Raw genomic sequence first — 18,367 nt, 5'->3', positions numbered from 1 at the left:
CTATTTTTTACCCATTTATATAAATAGGAGAAAAAGAACTAAAAACACAACAGAGGTTGCTCCATATAAGGATTGTAGGCCTTATTCTAAAATTTTAATGAACGGAAAATTGAAAACTAGTTGCCTAGTAATACCCGGACTAATCAATGGGAACCATGCAATTGCAGGGAATCACAAGCAGAAAAGAGCCCCAACATAAATAATCATCCGTCTCTTTTTAAATCATTCCAAAAGGGAACAGGGATTAGGGATCTTGTCTCTCTTCTTTCATTTGTTTGGGACATGGTAGGCTAAAAAAATTTACAAAGCTTACACTGCAGACGATTGGGAAAGGATACTTTGAAGCATATTTCTAATCCCAACTCCATACTTTGAAGCATTCACTCTACATCATATACACAAAACACACCCACATACATTAATACATATTGCAGATAGATTGTACCCTTGTGACATTGGATGAGTCCTTGTTTCAACTCAAATATGGGCGGCAAATAAACATGATCAAGTCCAGACCTTGCCCATATTATTGCCATGTCTAATAACATTTGCCACATCTGAACCCAATTAGAACCCGTATTTTAGATAGAATTTTCTTATTATTCAAATAGGGAAATCAACAAGTTCCATGAGATCATTTTGAAGAGAAAGTTTGCAAATTTGCATATCAGGTTGAAAATAAGCTAGTCACAGACCTACTTGCCACTACTTCTAACCAGATTTTTGGATGAAACTACAATGTTTAAAATGAAATTTCTATGCAATAATTGTACAAAATGGAAAAAAAATAAATTGATATTTGCTTACCAATTACCCTTGAACTGAGAAGCTGGTCCTCCAGGCTTTCTCTGATCCCACCACTGAAGACTAAACCCGAATCCACCCGTGGCAAACTCCATTGGCGACGCCCACTTCGCCGTTGTATACGACACCAACCCATTGCTATCAAAAAACCGGCGGTGACTCAAATTCGAATTACCAACACTCACCAAATTCACCCTCCCATCTTCCCCAACACTAACACACTCAGACCCATTTTCCTGCACATCAATACACGAAATGGGTCCAACGTGCAATGTCTTCCCAGGCACCGAAACCTCTTATTTGATCAACACATCGACCGGGTCAGCGAGCAGGACATGGAGCGAGCCGGAGAAGGTGGATGCAGCGATGAGGGGTTTGTGGAGGGTTTGAGAGACTTTGAGGGAGGAAATTCTTGAGGGTGAGGACCATGAGGATTGGAGAGTTAGGTTTGAGGGTTTGATCGGGTTAGAGAGTGGATTTCGATAGCAGAGGAGTTGGAATCGGAGTCGAATACGGCGAGGACGACGAAGCGGTCAAAGGCGGAGAGAGGTGGAAGCCAGCGAAGGGCATCGATGTATTTGGAGAGTGGGAGTCTATGGACTTGGAGAGTCTCTGGTGTCCCGTTCACCGCCATTGCTAGGGTTTTGTAAGGTTTTTAGACAGTGAACTGTGAAAGTGAGATTTGTGACTGATAGTAGTGCAAGAGCATCTACACGGTTTAATCGTTCGTTTACATCAAATTTGAATAAAAATTAGAAATGTTTAATTTTGATTAAACAATTAATCGACAGGAGGATATTCGGACCGTCGTTTAGCTTAATAAAAAAAAAATTTCAAAATTTTTTCAATCCGGTCATCCACCAACAACATCTACGATTTTTAACGAAAAGTTAAATGTTCTTTTAATATAGGAATCTTTTGAAAGGTGAGTTATAATTCACTTCATATATTATAATTTACTTTTTTCTTTTACAAAAAAAAAAAAAAAAGATTATAATCAACTTATAATCAATTTTTAACCAAAAAATTAATTATAATCATCTTTTCAAAATAACCCATAATAAATAATAAATAAAACTCCTTTAATTGATATTAATTTAGTGAAATAGTTGGAACACCATTTCTACTAAATTTTTATCAAATTTAAATTTAATAAAAAATTTAAGTCTAAAAGTGACAGATAGTCTAATAGAAATCCTTAGATAATTCAATTTGAGTTATGATATTCAAATTTAAATATAAATTTAAAAAATTTTAAAAGACTTGTAAAATTCATAATTTTATTTTGTTGATTTAAATCGTTTATTTTATAAAGTTTTAGTGTATTTTACTCAAAAAGAAATTAAATTGATCGAATAATTATAACATTTTTATTTTATAATATTTTTGTCTAAAAAATGAAGAAGCATGTTTTTTTTTAAATAAACCATCTATTATTATTTTATTTTATTTTTTGAAATAAATACGATAAAATATAAAATTGTGTTTATTAGATTGACATAATTTTTTTTATAGATGATATATATATATATATATATATATATATATATATATATATATAAGACCTTACAAAATAAACGATTTGAATAATTAAAACAAATACAACTGCATGAGCCCTTTGGGCCTAAAAATAGACCCAATAACCTTGAGTTCCTCCTTCACTTCCTACTTGCAAGGTTATTGGGTCTATTTTTGGACTCAATTTTAATGATCTGAATCGTTTATATTTTAAGGTTTATTAAGTATATCATATTTGTAAAAAATTAAATTAATCGAATATCAAAAAGCATGTGTTCGGAAAATTATTTATTAAATTTTTTTAAAAAATAATTTTTAGTTTGATGATCTAAACATGTAGTTTCTGATATCTAATCAACTTGATTTTTTACAGGTATGATATACTCAATAAATTTTAAAATGTGAAACGATTCAGATCATCGAAATTGGGCCCAAAAATGAGCCCAATAACTTTGCAAGTAGGGAGTGAAGGAGAGAGCTCAATGAGAGGATCTTGATTTATCTACACGGTTTAATTGTTCGTTTACATCAAATTTGAATAAAAATTAGATTTAATGTTAAATGTTTAATTTTGATTAAACAATTAATCAATAGGAGGATATCCGGACCGCCATTTAGCTTAATATAATTTTTTTTCAAAATTTTTTCAATCCGGTCATCCACCAACAACCATCTACGATATTTAATGAAAAGTTAAATGTTCCTTTAATATAATAAATAATAAAACAAACTCCTTTAATTGATACCAATTTAGTGCAATAGTTGGAACACCATTTCTACTAAATTTTTATCAAATTTAAATTTAATAAAAAATTTGAGTTTAAGTGACAGATAGTCTAATGGAAGGTTTTGGCCTTAGATAATTCAATTTGAGTTATGATGTTCAAATTTAAATATAAATTTACGAAAATTTAAAGGACTTGTAAAATTCATAATTTTATTTTGTTGACCTAAATCGTTTATTTTATAAAGTTTTAGTGTATATTACTCAAAAAGAAATTAAATTGATCGAATAATTATAACATTTTTATTTTATAATATTTTTGTCTAAAAAATGAAGAAGCATGTTTTTTTTAAATAGACCATCTATTATTATTTTCTTTTATTTTTTGAAATAAATACGATAAAATATAAGATTGTGTTTATTAGATTGACATAATTTATTTATTTTTTTATAGATGATATATATGAAAGACCTTACAAAATAAACGGTTTCGATAATTAAAACGAATACAACTGCATGAGCCCTTTAAATTTTATCAAGTTCAACTATGAATATTTAAAAAACAATTTTGCTACATCCACCGAAATTATGCCCACCTGAAATGCTCAAATGAAGTGGAAAGTCTTACTCTGCTATTGTTCCATTTGCCTAAAAAATGAGTGAATTTCTCGCGCTAGAAAAAGAAGAGTCACAAAATTAGGGAAAATTATTTAATAATCCTGAAATACCATGTGACCATACTCCAAGCCAATCACCAATTAGTTAGTCTTATATTGTTCCCTCATCCCCAACATAAATCATGGGCCCTTACATCTCTCTACCAATCAAAATTTTATGAAACACCACGTGTCCATACTCCGAGAATACTGAATAATCATCCCTAAATCAGATCTAACCCACGCCTCTTTTCTTTTCTCTCTTTCCCTTCAAACTGTAAACAAAGCTCTCTCTCTCTCTCTCTCTCTCTCACACACACACACACACACACAACACTTGCAAATACAAAAATCCAAAAAAAAAAAAATACTAATCTTAAGATTAATTATGCAATTTCTTACATTATCAAAAACACTAGAACTTCATATTTCTTCATGGGAGTCCAATTAAAAAAGAAAAAGAAAACTCCCCTCCAAGTTGTGCAAACCCAGAGCCCCAACGGCGGCCAAGCTAATGTCGGCATCCCATTTGATTTCCCTCAGCTGTCTGGTCTCAAAATCATGAATCTCTCACTCAACAATTTGAATGACCAAGTGGGTGGTTTAGAGATTTGATTTTAACGCTTGAAATATCCAAAATTTCATAAATCCACCTCACAAAATTCACCCAAAAAAACACAAACCCATCAAGAAATAAAAATCAAATAAAAAAAAAAAAAAATAAAGCTTTGGTCTTGGCATTGTCCATTTCATCATCATCAACTATTGTTTTGGCCATGGTTATATGTATTGCATATGTACAGGAAGAGAGAAAAGTCTTAAATGAAAAACAAATGGGTAATCTCTCTACACCCATTCAATTACCCTTCAAGATAGATAAATTAGGGCCGGTTAGTTTCGAGATTGAGTCAGGATTGTCATGGGTTGTGGGTTTTTTATTTATTTATTTTGTGTATGTGTGTGTGTCTAGAAGAATGTGTGTGACAATATGTGGAGTTTGTACCAAAATGGAGGTCTTGTGGATTTTGATCACTAGAGTTTTAAAGAAAGAGAGTGAAAATTGTAACAATTTGTTTTGGGTGACCACTTGAGTGGTCAATTAGTTGCTCGAGCGAATATGCGAAACTCTTAGTAACTTGTCTGTTTGCAAGTGAGACCGTTTGAGCTGTTTTGTGGTCGCTCGAGCGAAGCTATGAGTCTTTCAGTAATTTCACTATAGCTCTACAAAACTTTTGGGACTTTGTGTTTATCGCTCGAGCGGTGTAAAGTTCACTTAAGCAATCTCTTTGCCTTTGTACACTTCGCTTGAGCGGTCTATGCAGGAGCAGATATTTTAAAACCCACTTTTTGACTCATTTCTCTCACTTTTTCCATCTTTTCTTCTTCTCATTCTTCTTTTTCAAAAACCCTAGTACCAAAACTCTAGATTTCATCTATTTATAGTAAGAATCTATCATTGTTCCTTCATCAAAGGTGTTGATCTTGTTGAAAGCTACATTTTGAACCGATTGGATTGTGATAGTTTGGAAGTTCATCTTGTTGGGTCTTCATCCCTTCACACACAACCTTGAGGTAGGAATATTTTTACCCTTGTATATCTATGTTTTGGTTAGATTTTGTATTAATTTCATGATATGTGTGTGTGATTGGCAATGGGTGATTCATATGTGGGCATTAATGGTGATAAAGGGTTTTTGCCTTAAATTTTATGGAATAATTGGTTATTGCTTAAAGAAAAACGATGTACACATCATGAATCTTGGAAAATGAAAGAATGGAATGAAAAGCACTAATTCGCTTGTGAAGCCTTAATCATTGTTCATGGGTCTTGGTTGGTAGTGAAGGGGAATTAATGGATAAATTGACGATGTGTCGATGCATCTTGTGCTATGACAAAATTAGAGTTATTGAATAAATTGTTTGATGTGTGTCACGGTATTACCTACGCGGGGAAATTGAGGTGCCCACTTGCCCAATTGTGCTAGGATGATAAGTGTGGGAATGTTTGAGGCATCCATGTGCCCGATCGTATGAGGACGATGAATGTGGAGGACTTGAGGTGCCCACTTGCCATTCGTGTAAGGACGAAGAAATGTGGAAATGTGGAATGAATTGGAACAACGTGGATGGAAATATGTGATTTTGGAACTAGTGTTCATGGGTAAGGGTCATGGGTTATGCATAATTTAAATCAAAATGTTTATATATTTGGTTAAATATATTTTCTATTGGGCAATTGCTCATTCCAATATAACAAAATTTCAGGACTTGGTGAGCAGCAACCACGCCAATGAAGTAGGAATGGATCAACGCTTTTTGTTTGAGCCAAGAACATTTTGCAAAACATGGGAGATGACATTTTGGAGTTTTGGCTTTGTTTTGGGAGCATGAGTTCTTTTGTTCAATGAAGGCTTTACCTTAAAGATTGCAAGCTCGTAGGACATTTGTTATTAATTCTCCCTAGCTTTTTGAACTATAAAAATTATTCATGTAAGTTGTGATTCCCAACTTGTAGTTCAATGAGAAAGAGAATCTTTAGGATTAATCTTGTAATCACTAGCTGTTATTATTGGTATATATATATATATATATATATATATATATATTTGTCCCGTTGGATGTTGTTTTGTTTTTAATAATTTGGGGGCATTACAAAAATGGTGCTTTTAAACCCACTCTTTCCCTACCATTTTTGCTTCTCTCTCTAGCGCGGTGACCTGCGATTTGCAATAGCGGAAAATGGGGTTGGACTTATGGTGGCGAGGTTCGTGAAAGGGGATGAGTGGTTGACGGTGGTCGGTAGAGGAGTGGCAGCGATGGTATGGAAGTCAGTTCTCCGATCACCCATTCTCTTCTTTTTTTTCTTCATAGATTCAGATATGAGAGAGGAGAGAGAGAGAGAGAGAGAGAGAGAGAGAGAGAGAGAGGATTGTTGGTGTAGGCAAAGAGAGCAAAGAAACGCATGGTTTTTTTTTAAAACTTTTGATAGCGCCATATAATTCAGGCTTGACCAGACGAAGGATTTTGTATGGACCAAACATTATTTTTAAAAAAAAACTTAGCCCATTGAGTTTTATTACCAACAATGAATGCTATATCCATACAATTTTTTATACCAGCAATGCTACATTCATACAATTTTTCCTTCAGCATTTTTCCCAGATATGTTTCTGACCGGTGAAAAGGTTATAATCATTTTCTTACAGGTCAAAAATACATTTGGGGAGAAAAAATTGTGTAAATGAATCATTTTTGTTTTCTACACAAAATTCTACGAACTCCTTTATACACCCATGTGAGATAGTCTATAAATTTGTGTAAAAATTGGGTAATTACATCTTTGCTCTAGTTCTATTCCTAACTCATATTTTTTTCCAAGTAAAATTCATTTATGTTGTTTGAAAATTAACTTTGAAATAAAAATTAATTGTTCGAATTTCAATTTTAAACAAAATTCAATTCTTCAAATAAAAATTTTATTCAATACGATATTCACACAAATAATTTTGTTTGGAAGTTAATATTATTTTTGGACAATTGATATCAAAATAATACAAACAGGCATACTAAGATAAAGTTGGTTGTGCTAATAGAATTATCTTTTAGGTTGTTACTTGACTGCTCATCAAATGTTAGAAGATTTAGAGTTCGTGTTTTTTGTTGAATGACATTTTTGCCCTTACCTTGAGTTTTTTTTTTTTTTTTTTGTTGTTGTTGTTGTTGTTGTTGATATGTATGTAATGATAGCCACCAATAAATATGCAAGAAAGGACTTGGACAAGAAAATGATGATCACTGAAAGGAGTGTTATCTCCAACATCCTTACACACATGGTTGTGAAGAAAAATGGGACAAAGTTTAGAAGCAGTACAGTAGTAGCTCAAAAGAGAGAATTGGGTGAGAAATCAAGGGATAAACAGGAACCCATTTTTCCATTGAGAGTTTCAAACACAATTCTTACTCAGTCTGCAGTTACAGTGCTTGGATTGGGGTTCATCAATGCCGGGTAATCTCCTAGAAATTACTTCTACTATTTTATTTTTATTTTATTTTTTCTGATCTAAATAGAGATAGTAGTGTTTAGACTTTACCAGTATCTACTCTCTCTCTCTTTCAACTCTAACTTGCAAAACCTGCACAATTAAGGGTTGGTTTGGGATGTTCTAAAAAAGTGCAGTTTTTTACTTATTGGCTTATATGGGTTGGGTTTGGGTTGGGTTTGATGTGATGTGTTAGAGAGGTGATGTGATTTAAATAAGATGATGTGACTTAAATAGGATAGTGACTTTTTGACTTTTTGTATTATTTAGTTTATGCCAAACCAACCATAAATGTGAAGGTATAGTGGAGACTGGTCAAGGATTAGAGTGATTTCAAAGGAGACTGAAGATTTGTTAAAGCTTGCAGCATTTGTTGTAATCCCTTTGTGCCTCTTTCTCATATTTTCTTTCTCTAAGAAACATGAGGCTTGAAATTTCGCATATGATTGTACCATTTTCTAGGCAACCACACTTTTTCTTAAATAAATAAATAAAAGAATTTTGAGGTGGTTTGCTTTTTCTATTTTTCCTTGTCCTTTCACTCAGCAAGAGCCATGACATGCCCTATAAAAAAGAGGTAATATTTTTGTCTGTTTGCATCAAAATTCAGCCTTTTACCATTAAACAAAAAAATACAACTTCTGTTCCCTGGGGAGATACCTTTGTATTGTGTTGTCTCTTGTTTTTATTAGCAAAATAGAAGAGTTTTATCAAATAATGTGGAAATATAACCAATTTTTTTCAGCTGGGATTATTTACACCATGACCTCCTAAATTGTTGAAAAATATCATTTTGACTTCCTAAGTTATAAAAGCTTGTAAATAGATTCTTTCAATTATTATGAAGTATCACTTTATTTCTTAAATTATAAAAGCGTACAAATAGACCCCTAAATTATTGGTGTCCCTTTCGTTAGGGGTCTAAATCGTACAGTTTTATACACTATGGGCGTGTTTCAATCTGACCCCTTTTGTTAGGGGTCCAATTTGTGCAGTTTTTATAATTTAAGAGGTTTATCTATACGCCTTTATAATTTATGGGACAAAGTGACATTTCACAATAATTTAGGAATTCATTTGTACACTTTCATAATTTAAAGATCAAAATGATATATTTTTTTAATAATTTAGAAGTTCTCTATATAAATAACCATACAGCTACAGACTATATTAGAATCACTAGTGGACAAGTTAAGAGGTATATATTACAATCACAAGTGTAAGTGGGTATTAGTTGGGAAATTCTATAACACGTCTAGCTGTGATTTTTTTGTAGTTTTTTATTATTATTTGTTCTGGTATTAGTTGACTATGACTACTTGTAATGTAAATTATAATTTGATTATAATCAGTTGTTGTTTTATTTTAGTTATGTCTGAGGTATTTGATTATGCCTCAATTAGTCTTTGGTTATGATCCTTAGTTATGTTGTAAAGTTGGTTGTCCTATAACAAATAAGAGTTTTAAAGATCAAATTTTTGTTTCAAAAAATAAAAATTTTGGTGCAAAAAATATTTAAAGACCAATTTGTGTTGTCACGAGAATAATTGCAAACAGGTCAATTCAAAAAAAAAAAAAAAATTTAGCAATAAAATTTTAAAATTGTTGCTGATAGTTACATTTTTAGGGACAATCATTTTTTTAGATAAAATTCAGGTCCCAAAAAAATAATAATTTATCACTAAATGTCTAATTTTGTCTCTAAAAATACAACAATGCTATTTTTGACCCCAAAAAAAATGTTACGTATCTAAAAAGTGATTTTATCCCTAAATTTTTGTTTTTAAAACCGTCAGTTGTTGTAGTGTTATAACTTATTATAATTATTATTTTGATTATGATCGAAAAAGTCTTCATCATGTCATAAGTGATATTTGATCGTGATCCATTATATTATTTTTAATTTTTAATATAAAAGTAATTTAGTTATAATATTTATGATATAGATGACATAACTTACATATAATATATACTAAAAAAGAAAATGTGTGTTGTAAAACAACCTAATATTATTATTTTATTTAGGCACATAAAATTAATATAATTTATTTTTCTTTCTAAAGTCGAGCATTGACGGGAGTAGAGTCACCAAGTCAAACCTATTAGGCTCCTCATTATGTTGTAATTTCATGTAAAATTTTATAAATATCTCTTTTTTTACTCATTTTGATTGGTGTTGACATCAAGAATTACAGTGTAACGAATGATATACTTTGAGACTTGAAATAGAACAATTAAAATATTGAGATTAAAAATGTAACGTAATGTATGCTTTGAGGACCATCAGTGTAATTACTCTTTAAAAAAAAAATTACAATGTATCTCAATACATTGACGTAGTTTAAATCAACAATTATAGCATAGATAACTACAAATAAACTCCCGAAGAAGGAGAGAGATATCCCAAATGATTGCAAGGGTAATACGACCCTCATGCAGGTGGAAAGAATCGAACTCTTAACCTCTTAGTACACTTTAAGAGCTCTAGCCATTGGATTAATTTTGTTAAATGCTAACAGAAGGACAAATATTGCCAAATTTTAAGGAAGATGGGTATATGTAGCTACTGTGCATAAAGCACAATAGTCACTGTTGTACAGCTAACTCGGCTCACTTCGGGCCTTGTTTTGATAATCCAAATCATTCAATTTTTAGAGATATTGAGTAGAATATACTTGAAAAAAATTAAATTAATTGGATATTGGTAGCCCTTTCACCTAAGTACATTTGTATTATATTTTATACACAAAATCACAATAACCATTCATTTTTTTAAAATACAAATGTAATTAGATGAAAAAGTTATTGATATTCGATCAATTTGATTTTTTTGCAGATATATTTTATTTGATATACTCTAAAAAGTGAATGATTCAAATTATTGAAATAACACCCATAATGGACCCTATTGACCACACAACAGTGACCCCGTGCATAAAGCACAACAATCACCCCAAATTCAAATTTAAACACCATGGCTAGTTAAATTCGGTTTTCTTCTCTTACCAATCTAGTAAATTCTATACTTTTTTATTTTTTATTTTTTTTATTTTTATGCACTTTGGTTGTATATATGAATGTAATGAACTAGCAAGTAATTTGTTCTCCCTTTCTCTAAATCAGACTGCAATGCAAGCAAGTAGTTTATTCTATCCTTATTTTTTTTATAAACCAAAGTGTAAGCAAGTAATTTATTCTCTTCTTTTTGGTCCTTTGATTTTTGGCAAGAAAAAAAATAACCTAGTTTAGGCTAAAATTCACAAAAAGACAAAATATACTAAAATAGCTAATAAGACAAAACATCACGTCAAACCCATAATCATTTCACTTTTTCTCTCACAAACATCACATCCAACCACAAAAAAATCAAATCATCTTCCCAAACACAAAAATTTTAGCCTACTAAAATAGCCAAAAATTAAAATAACCTAATAAATAACAACTTCCCAAACGAAGCCATTGATATACTTTGGTTCTACCTATAGAAACTGATTGACCTACAACTAGCCAGTCCGGTCATGACAGTTAAGCACCCGGCCGACCCATGTCGTAGACCATTCAAACAGTGGCTTTAGTCCCCATATTGGATAAGTCTCCAAAATTTTCTTCGTCCAAAATCTTAATAATTGAAAAATAAAAAAAATGTCATTTTTCAAAGATCCAACAAAAAAATACTTCCCGTACCCAAAAGACTAAAAGAATCCATTTGGTTTGATTTTAAAATCAATTTTGAAAGATATATTTTTTAGAAGAGTTTTTAAAATTTTTAAAATTATTTAGTTATATATTTTAAAAACTAGCGAGTGATAATTCAAATCTATATATTATATAAGGAAAATGAGGTTTTTAGAGAGAAGCCTTCTAAGAGCTTCAAACCATCATTCTAAAATTATTAAATTTTTTTAATTTTAAACAATTAAGAAAATAGTCATTGACTAGCTTCCATTTACCTTTTATTTTACAATCCCACACCAGAAAAAGAAAGAAAAAGTGAATTGTTTCACTTATATAAAATGAATCTTATACTCTAATTTATATAAGCAAAATGAGTTTTTTATTTAGAAGCCTTATGATCAATATCTCATACTATTTTTTTTGATTTTCTTAATTTTAAACAATTAAGAAAATCTTTGTTGGCTAACTTCCATTTAACTTTTATTTTACAATCATACATAAAGGTTTTGATTTTAAAAATAATTTTGTATAAGATTTTGAAACTCTTATAATATCTCTCCTTAAAAGTATTCTTTTGTAAAATATACAGATATATTGATAATCTCAACGTCACTCTTATTGTTCCTTAATACAAAAATTGTGAGATAATTACGATAATTTAAAATTTGTATTTAAAACTTATAAATTATGGGATAGATTATTATAATTTTAAATTTATATTGTGTCAATTTTAAATTTAAATTAATAGATTGTTTTTAAATTTTAATAAAATAAAATTTAAAATTTTTAATTAATTAATTTTTGTGTAAGCTGGTTGGCCTTTTGACCTAACTCTGATTAAGTTAAATCATTTTTGGTTTGAATGATTTGTTGGTTTAACGGTGATTTTAGCGGTTTTACCAAAATATATTGATCAATTTTGTTTGATTTGAAATAAACTAAAAATTGACCTAAATAAAGATTGAAAAGTTGAGATTGCTTAATTAAAAATAAATTTCTTGCCCAAACAATTCTTAATTGGGTAAATTACACGGACACCCCTTGAGGTTTGCATTTAATACAACTTTCCCCCTCACGTTTTAGAAATTACACTGACAACCCTGTCAGCATTTGTCTTTTGACAAAATTAATGGAAAAGATAAAATTACCATGTTACCCTTACACAATAACACAAAAAGACATTAATAACCCTACCATATCTATCCTCCATATTCTTTATCTGAACCCTAAAATGTCTCCATAATTCTCTTCTCTTAGTCTCCTTCATCATCACCAAACTCCACTAACTGCCATTAGCAGTTTCTCAGACCTTCTATGTCGCCGAAAAATTTCAGCAACACTAGCTCCATTGCCTCAAAATGCATCAACTCCAACACCGTTTGTTTGGAGAAATAAGAGTCATTAGAAGGGGGTTTGCTTTGTGGCAATGGGGAAGATTTTGTGTGATTTAGATCTTATTTTGTATGATTTGGATATAATTTTGTTTGATTTGGGTATTATTTTTGTGTGATTTGGATCTTATTTGTATGATTTGTGGGTTGGTAAGACATGGAGGTCGGAAGTGAGGGTGATGGAGGAGGAGGGATGGTGAAAGGGCTTGCAGCTATGGAACGGAAGCAGAGTGGTTCGCAATAATAGCAATAAAGATTGAAGCAAAGGTGGGTGGGTGATGACGACAGAGGTGGGGTTTTGGTGAATGGGTTGTGAAAAAAAAACTAGAAATCCTCTAGATGTTGATTTGTGATTATGTATCAATTTTAAGCTAACATAACAATCCCAATCAAACAATCAAGACAAAAAGACACAACGATTTAACGTGGAAAAAAAACCACAATTGGACACCTCCAACTGTGATAAAAAAACCACGGGCAACAGCCACAAAACAATCCACTAAGAAGATTTAAAGGAATTACACAGGTATACTCTCAATTACCTAGCGAATCCACGCCTAATTGAACCAACCTCTATGTGCCTCTTCCAACCCGTCTTCACCTCGGAATTGTCTTTACGATGAGCCACCCCGGAATCCACCAAAGCTTCAGGCTCGAATTCTTCAGAATCCACCGAAGAACAACTCTCTCTGTCTTTTGTAGAACAAAACACAACCTTTGATGTACTCTCTTTAAACCATGAGTTTGAATACTCAATCAAACATCAAAGAAAACTAGCAAAATCTCTCCAGATATAAACCTTAAGATCCAAAAATAAGATCTGGAGAAGTCCAATCAATCACTTAGTTTTTGGAGAAAACCAAGTATTTATAGAGAACCAAAAGTAATCCTAGATTGGGAAGAAAACAAACTCCTTGAGAAATCCGGATTCTGAGGCTCGCTCGAGCGAAGCTTTGCTGGCTCGAGCGAGGAGTGTATTTTTCATGATTTCTACTAGTGCCTTGGCTCGAGCGACGGATCCTTGGCTCGAGCGACGGATCCTTGGCTCGAGCGAGGAATACACTTTTTCAGGTTTTTGTATGGACGCAATCCTTGGCTCGAGCGCGCATTCCTTGGCTCGAGCGAGCAAGCCCTAGCTCGAGCGAGAATTCCGTGGCTCGAGCGAGAAACGACGGACATGCAATTTTGAATGCAATTTTGCATTTTGCTTCAGCCGCGAGCTGACCGGGCAGCTCGACCCCCGTAATAATCAGCGAAGTGGCAATCTTGAAAGCATTAACATCACAAACTTCTCTACATGGTTCGATTCAGGTTTGGATTCGCATCTAATAAACTCATAGCCTCGCTGAAATAAAAGTGCGAAAATAAATACATCTGAAAGGAGTTTTGTCAAACGGGGTTGCCAAGAATAAAAACCTAACAGGTTGCTTTGTTCAATAATGGTGGAGGTCGTTGGATGGTTCTCAAGCCACTAACCTGCTAGTTTGCCAATGCTCATAGTGCCATGAAAACAATACGAAGAACCATAGTTTCCAAGACTATTTGGTGTACGGGTATAAATCAAATTGATGCTTGAACCATCTATTTTATTTATTCATACATGTATATATATAATAATAACAATAAATAATAATAATTAGATGTACATGTATGTAATTGTTCAGTGAATGGATTACCAGAACAATTGTATATTGTGTCTTTTTGTAGTTTTGGTGCAATTAACTAGTTATATCTTAGTTGAATTAGGAGTTTGTTTTGCAACTTGAGTTGTTTCTTTCTTTGCTTCTTGTTTACATGGTAATTAAACACTATAAAGAAATTGACATCGCATATACTCTGTATTTGCAGTGGTGTCATGGTGGTGTTGATGGATGAAGTGTTTGGTGCCCATGGTGGGGCAATGATAGTGGACGGTGGAGGAGAAAAGATGGAGTAGTGAACTGTATATGGATTGAAACCATTTACAAAGAGATGTGAGAAAGATGGAAAATTTTGGTCTGATAATTTTAGGGGCAAAGTTAGCATTTTGTTAAAAAATATTGCTGACATCATCATAAGTTGTTAAGTAGACTAACGGTAGGCTAACAGAGGGGGTAATATGTAATGGGATTATTAACCTCAGGGAAGGGAATGTATTAAGTGCAAACCTCAGGGGGTGTCAATGTAATTTACCCTTGTTAATATTTATTTTACAATCCTACATTGAGGAAAAAAAAAAAAAGTGAATTGTTTATATTTGGCATGTTGGTTGGAGGCTATTTTAGGAACAAAAGATAAAATAGATTAAAAAGTCACATCTAAATCATAATCATTTCATTTTTTCTCTCACAAAAATCAAAAAACTTATCCCAAATGAGATTTTTTAGCCCCAGGCTAAAATAGCCAAAAGTCAAAACAATAAAACACTAACCCACATCCCAAACGAAGGCATAAAGTGAATCTTATACTCTCATTTATATAAATTATTGAATTTTCTTAACTTTAAATAATTAATAAAATCTCTATTGGCTAGCTACCATTTAACTTTTATTTTACAATCTCACATTGGAAAAAGGAGGAAACAATGAATTGTTTCATTTACATAAAGTGAATCTTATGCTTCCATTTATATAAGCAAAAGGAGATTTTTAGTGAGAAATCATATGATCAATATCTCATACCAATTTCCCCCCTCCCCTAATTTTAAACAATTAAGAAAATCTCCATTGATTAGCTTCCATTTAACTTTTATTTTACAATCCCACATAAAGGTTTTGATTTTTAAAATAATTTTCTATGAGATCTTGAAACTCTCATAATATTTAACTTTAAAATAATTACAATCTTACATCGAGAAAAGAAAAGAAAGTGAGTTATTTCACTTATATAAAATGAATCTTATACTCCCATTTAATATTGTAGTATTGCGCATGTTTCAGTTCAAGATGAGTTAAATTTTAAAATGAAATTTAAAAGCTTTAATTAATTAATTTTGTTGTAACTTAGTTGGTCTTTTGACTTAACCGATTAGGTTGAATCATTTTCAGTTTGATTAATTCACTAGTTTAACTGCGGTTTTAGCTGTTTTATCAAAATATATTTTTTAGGTTTGTTTGATTTGAAATAAACTAAGATTGACCTAATTAAAAATAGAATGACTGAAATTGCTTGATTAAAAATGAACTTCCCGTTCAAACAATTGTTAACTTGTATTTTACAATCCCACATCAAAAAAATGAGGAAAAAATGAGTTGTTTCACTATATAAACCTTATACTCCCATTTAATATTGTAGTGTTGTGTATATTTCAGTTCAAGATAGTTTAAATTTTAAAATTAAAATAAAATTAAAAAGTTTTAACTAATTAATTTTTGTATAAGTTGGTTAGTCTTTTCACCTAGCCCATAGGGTGAACCGTTTTCGGTTTGACTAATTCGCTGGTTTAATCACAATTTTAGCAGTTTTATCAAAATATATTGGTTAGATATGTTTGATTTGAAATAAATTAAAGATTGACCTAATTAAATATTAAACGGCTGAAATTGCTTGATTCGAAGAAAACTTCTTGCCCAAATAATTGTTAACTTTTATTTTACACAATCCCACATCAGGAAAATAAGGAAAAATTGAGTTATTTCACTTATATATTATATAAGGAAAAAGGGTTTTTTAGAGAAAAGCTTTCTACGAGCTCCAAACCCTTATTCTAAAATTATTAAATTTTCTTAATTTTAAACAATTAAGAAAATTGCCTAGCTTCCATTTAACTTTTATCTTACAATCTCACATTGAAAAAAGAAAAAAAAAAGTGAATTGTTTTACTTACATAAAGTGAACCTTATGCTCCCATTTATATAAATTATTGAAATTTTTTAATTTTAAACAATTAAGAAAATCTCCATTGGTTAACTTCCACTTAACTTTTATTTTACAATCTCACATCAAGAAAAGAAGGAAAAAGTGAATTATTTTACATAAAGTGAATCTTATACTTCCATTTATATAAGCAAAATGAGATTTTTAGTGAGAAATCTTATGATCAATATCTCATACTAATTTTTTTGATTTTCTTAATTTTAAATAATTAAGAAAATCTCCATTGACTAACTTCCATTTAACTTTTATTTAACAATTCTACATAGAGGTTTTGATTTAAAAAATTTTGTATGAGATTTTAAAACTCTTATAATATCTCTCCTTAAAAGTATTCTTTTGTAAAATATATAGATATATTAATAATCTTGATGTTACTCTTACAGCTCCTTAATACAAAAATTTTGAGATAATTATGATCATTTTAAATTTGTATTAAAAACTTATAAATTATGGGATATATTATTATAATTTTAAATTTATATTGTGTCAATTTTAAATTTAAATTAATAGATTACTTTTCATATTTAGTGACAACTTAAATTTTAATAAAAAAAATTAAAAGTTTTAATTAATTAATTTTTGTATAAGTTAGTTATTTTTTGACCAAATTGATTAAGCTAAACCGTTTTTGGTTTGAATGATTTGTTGATTTAACCGTGATTTTAGCGGTTTTACATGTTACGATGATTCTTTCTTACTCATTAAATTTTTAAAATTTCTTTAATTATTTCCCTTTCAAAAACCAATATGACAATTTTTTAAAATTCATATATTTTTATTCTAAAATAGTGAAGTATTAGAACTATGTCATTTTTTTTTATAACAAAGCATAATTTTAATTATTAATTATCAATACAACAATTTTAATCTATCTATGCTATATATTACAATAAAGGAATATTTGAAACAAAATTCTTAAACTTATACACAAAATATTATTTACGAGAGACAAAATATTAAAAAATTAAATATAATTATCCTATTTTAATAAATAATATATTATTTTATCTCATGCATAGCACGAGTGATATGCTAGTTAGTCAGAATAAAAGAAAGTAATAATGAAATTTATGTTATAATATGTACGTAGCTTAAGTGGTATAAGTTCTCTTATCTTAAACTCATGATGATAATGGGTTCAAATCCTGCCCACCTCTTTATTTAGTTTTTTATAAATAAAAAACATTATTTATATAAAACACTATCACGTGGCATGAGGAGAATAATGTTTCACTATACCAACTATTTTATGTAAAACACTACCACATGGTATGAGGATTTTTGTGTAATTTTTTATAAATAAAAAACACTTTATATAAAACACTGCCACGTGGCATGAAGAGAGTAAGGTTTCATTACAATAATTGAGACCTTCACTTAATAATAGTATAGATGGGGGTGTAAATTTGGCTCGGCCCATGTTGGGCCTCGCCGACTCCTGTCAAAATTTGGGCCGGGCCGGGCCACAGGCCAGAAAAAGTAGGTCCAGGCCTAAGGGATATTCGGGCCGGGCCTGAACATTTTTTTTTTCTACCAAAATTTTATTATTTTTCATTAAAAAAGACATTGGGGCTCAAGTAGGCCAGACTTCAAAATGATGGCCCAGGCCCAGGGTCTTGGGCTGGATTCGGGCTTAGGCCAAAACAAGCCAAAACGGGCCAGGCCCACTCTAGACTGCGGGCGGGCTTCGGGCTGCGGGTCATT

General features: G+C 31.0%; 1 long non-coding RNA gene and 1 pseudogene across 1 annotated transcript; one reads left to right on the top strand and one right to left on the bottom strand.

The window, feature by feature from the left end:
* Window positions 1-576: 576 nt before the first annotated feature.
* LOC145788756 (nuclear pore complex protein NUP43 pseudogene) lies at window positions 577-1,519 on the bottom strand (annotated as a pseudogene).
* Window positions 1,520-7,447: 5,928 nt separating this feature from the next.
* On the top strand, window positions 7,448-8,265 carry LOC145814455 (uncharacterized). The gene is made up of 2 exons (XR_014357812.1): window positions 7,448-7,708; window positions 8,042-8,265. It is a non-coding gene; the product is annotated as an uncharacterized LOC145814455 (long non-coding RNA).
* The last annotated feature ends 10,102 nt before the right edge of the window (window positions 8,266-18,367 follow it).

The sequence above is a fragment of the Camellia sinensis genome, unplaced genomic scaffold (genome assembly GCF_055761805.1).
Source record: "Camellia sinensis isolate YWXY unplaced genomic scaffold, ASM5576180v1 Unanchor10, whole genome shotgun sequence".
Taxonomy (NCBI): domain Eukaryota; kingdom Viridiplantae; phylum Streptophyta; class Magnoliopsida; order Ericales; family Theaceae; genus Camellia; species Camellia sinensis.
This window is presented reverse-complemented; position numbering and strand designations above follow the sequence as displayed.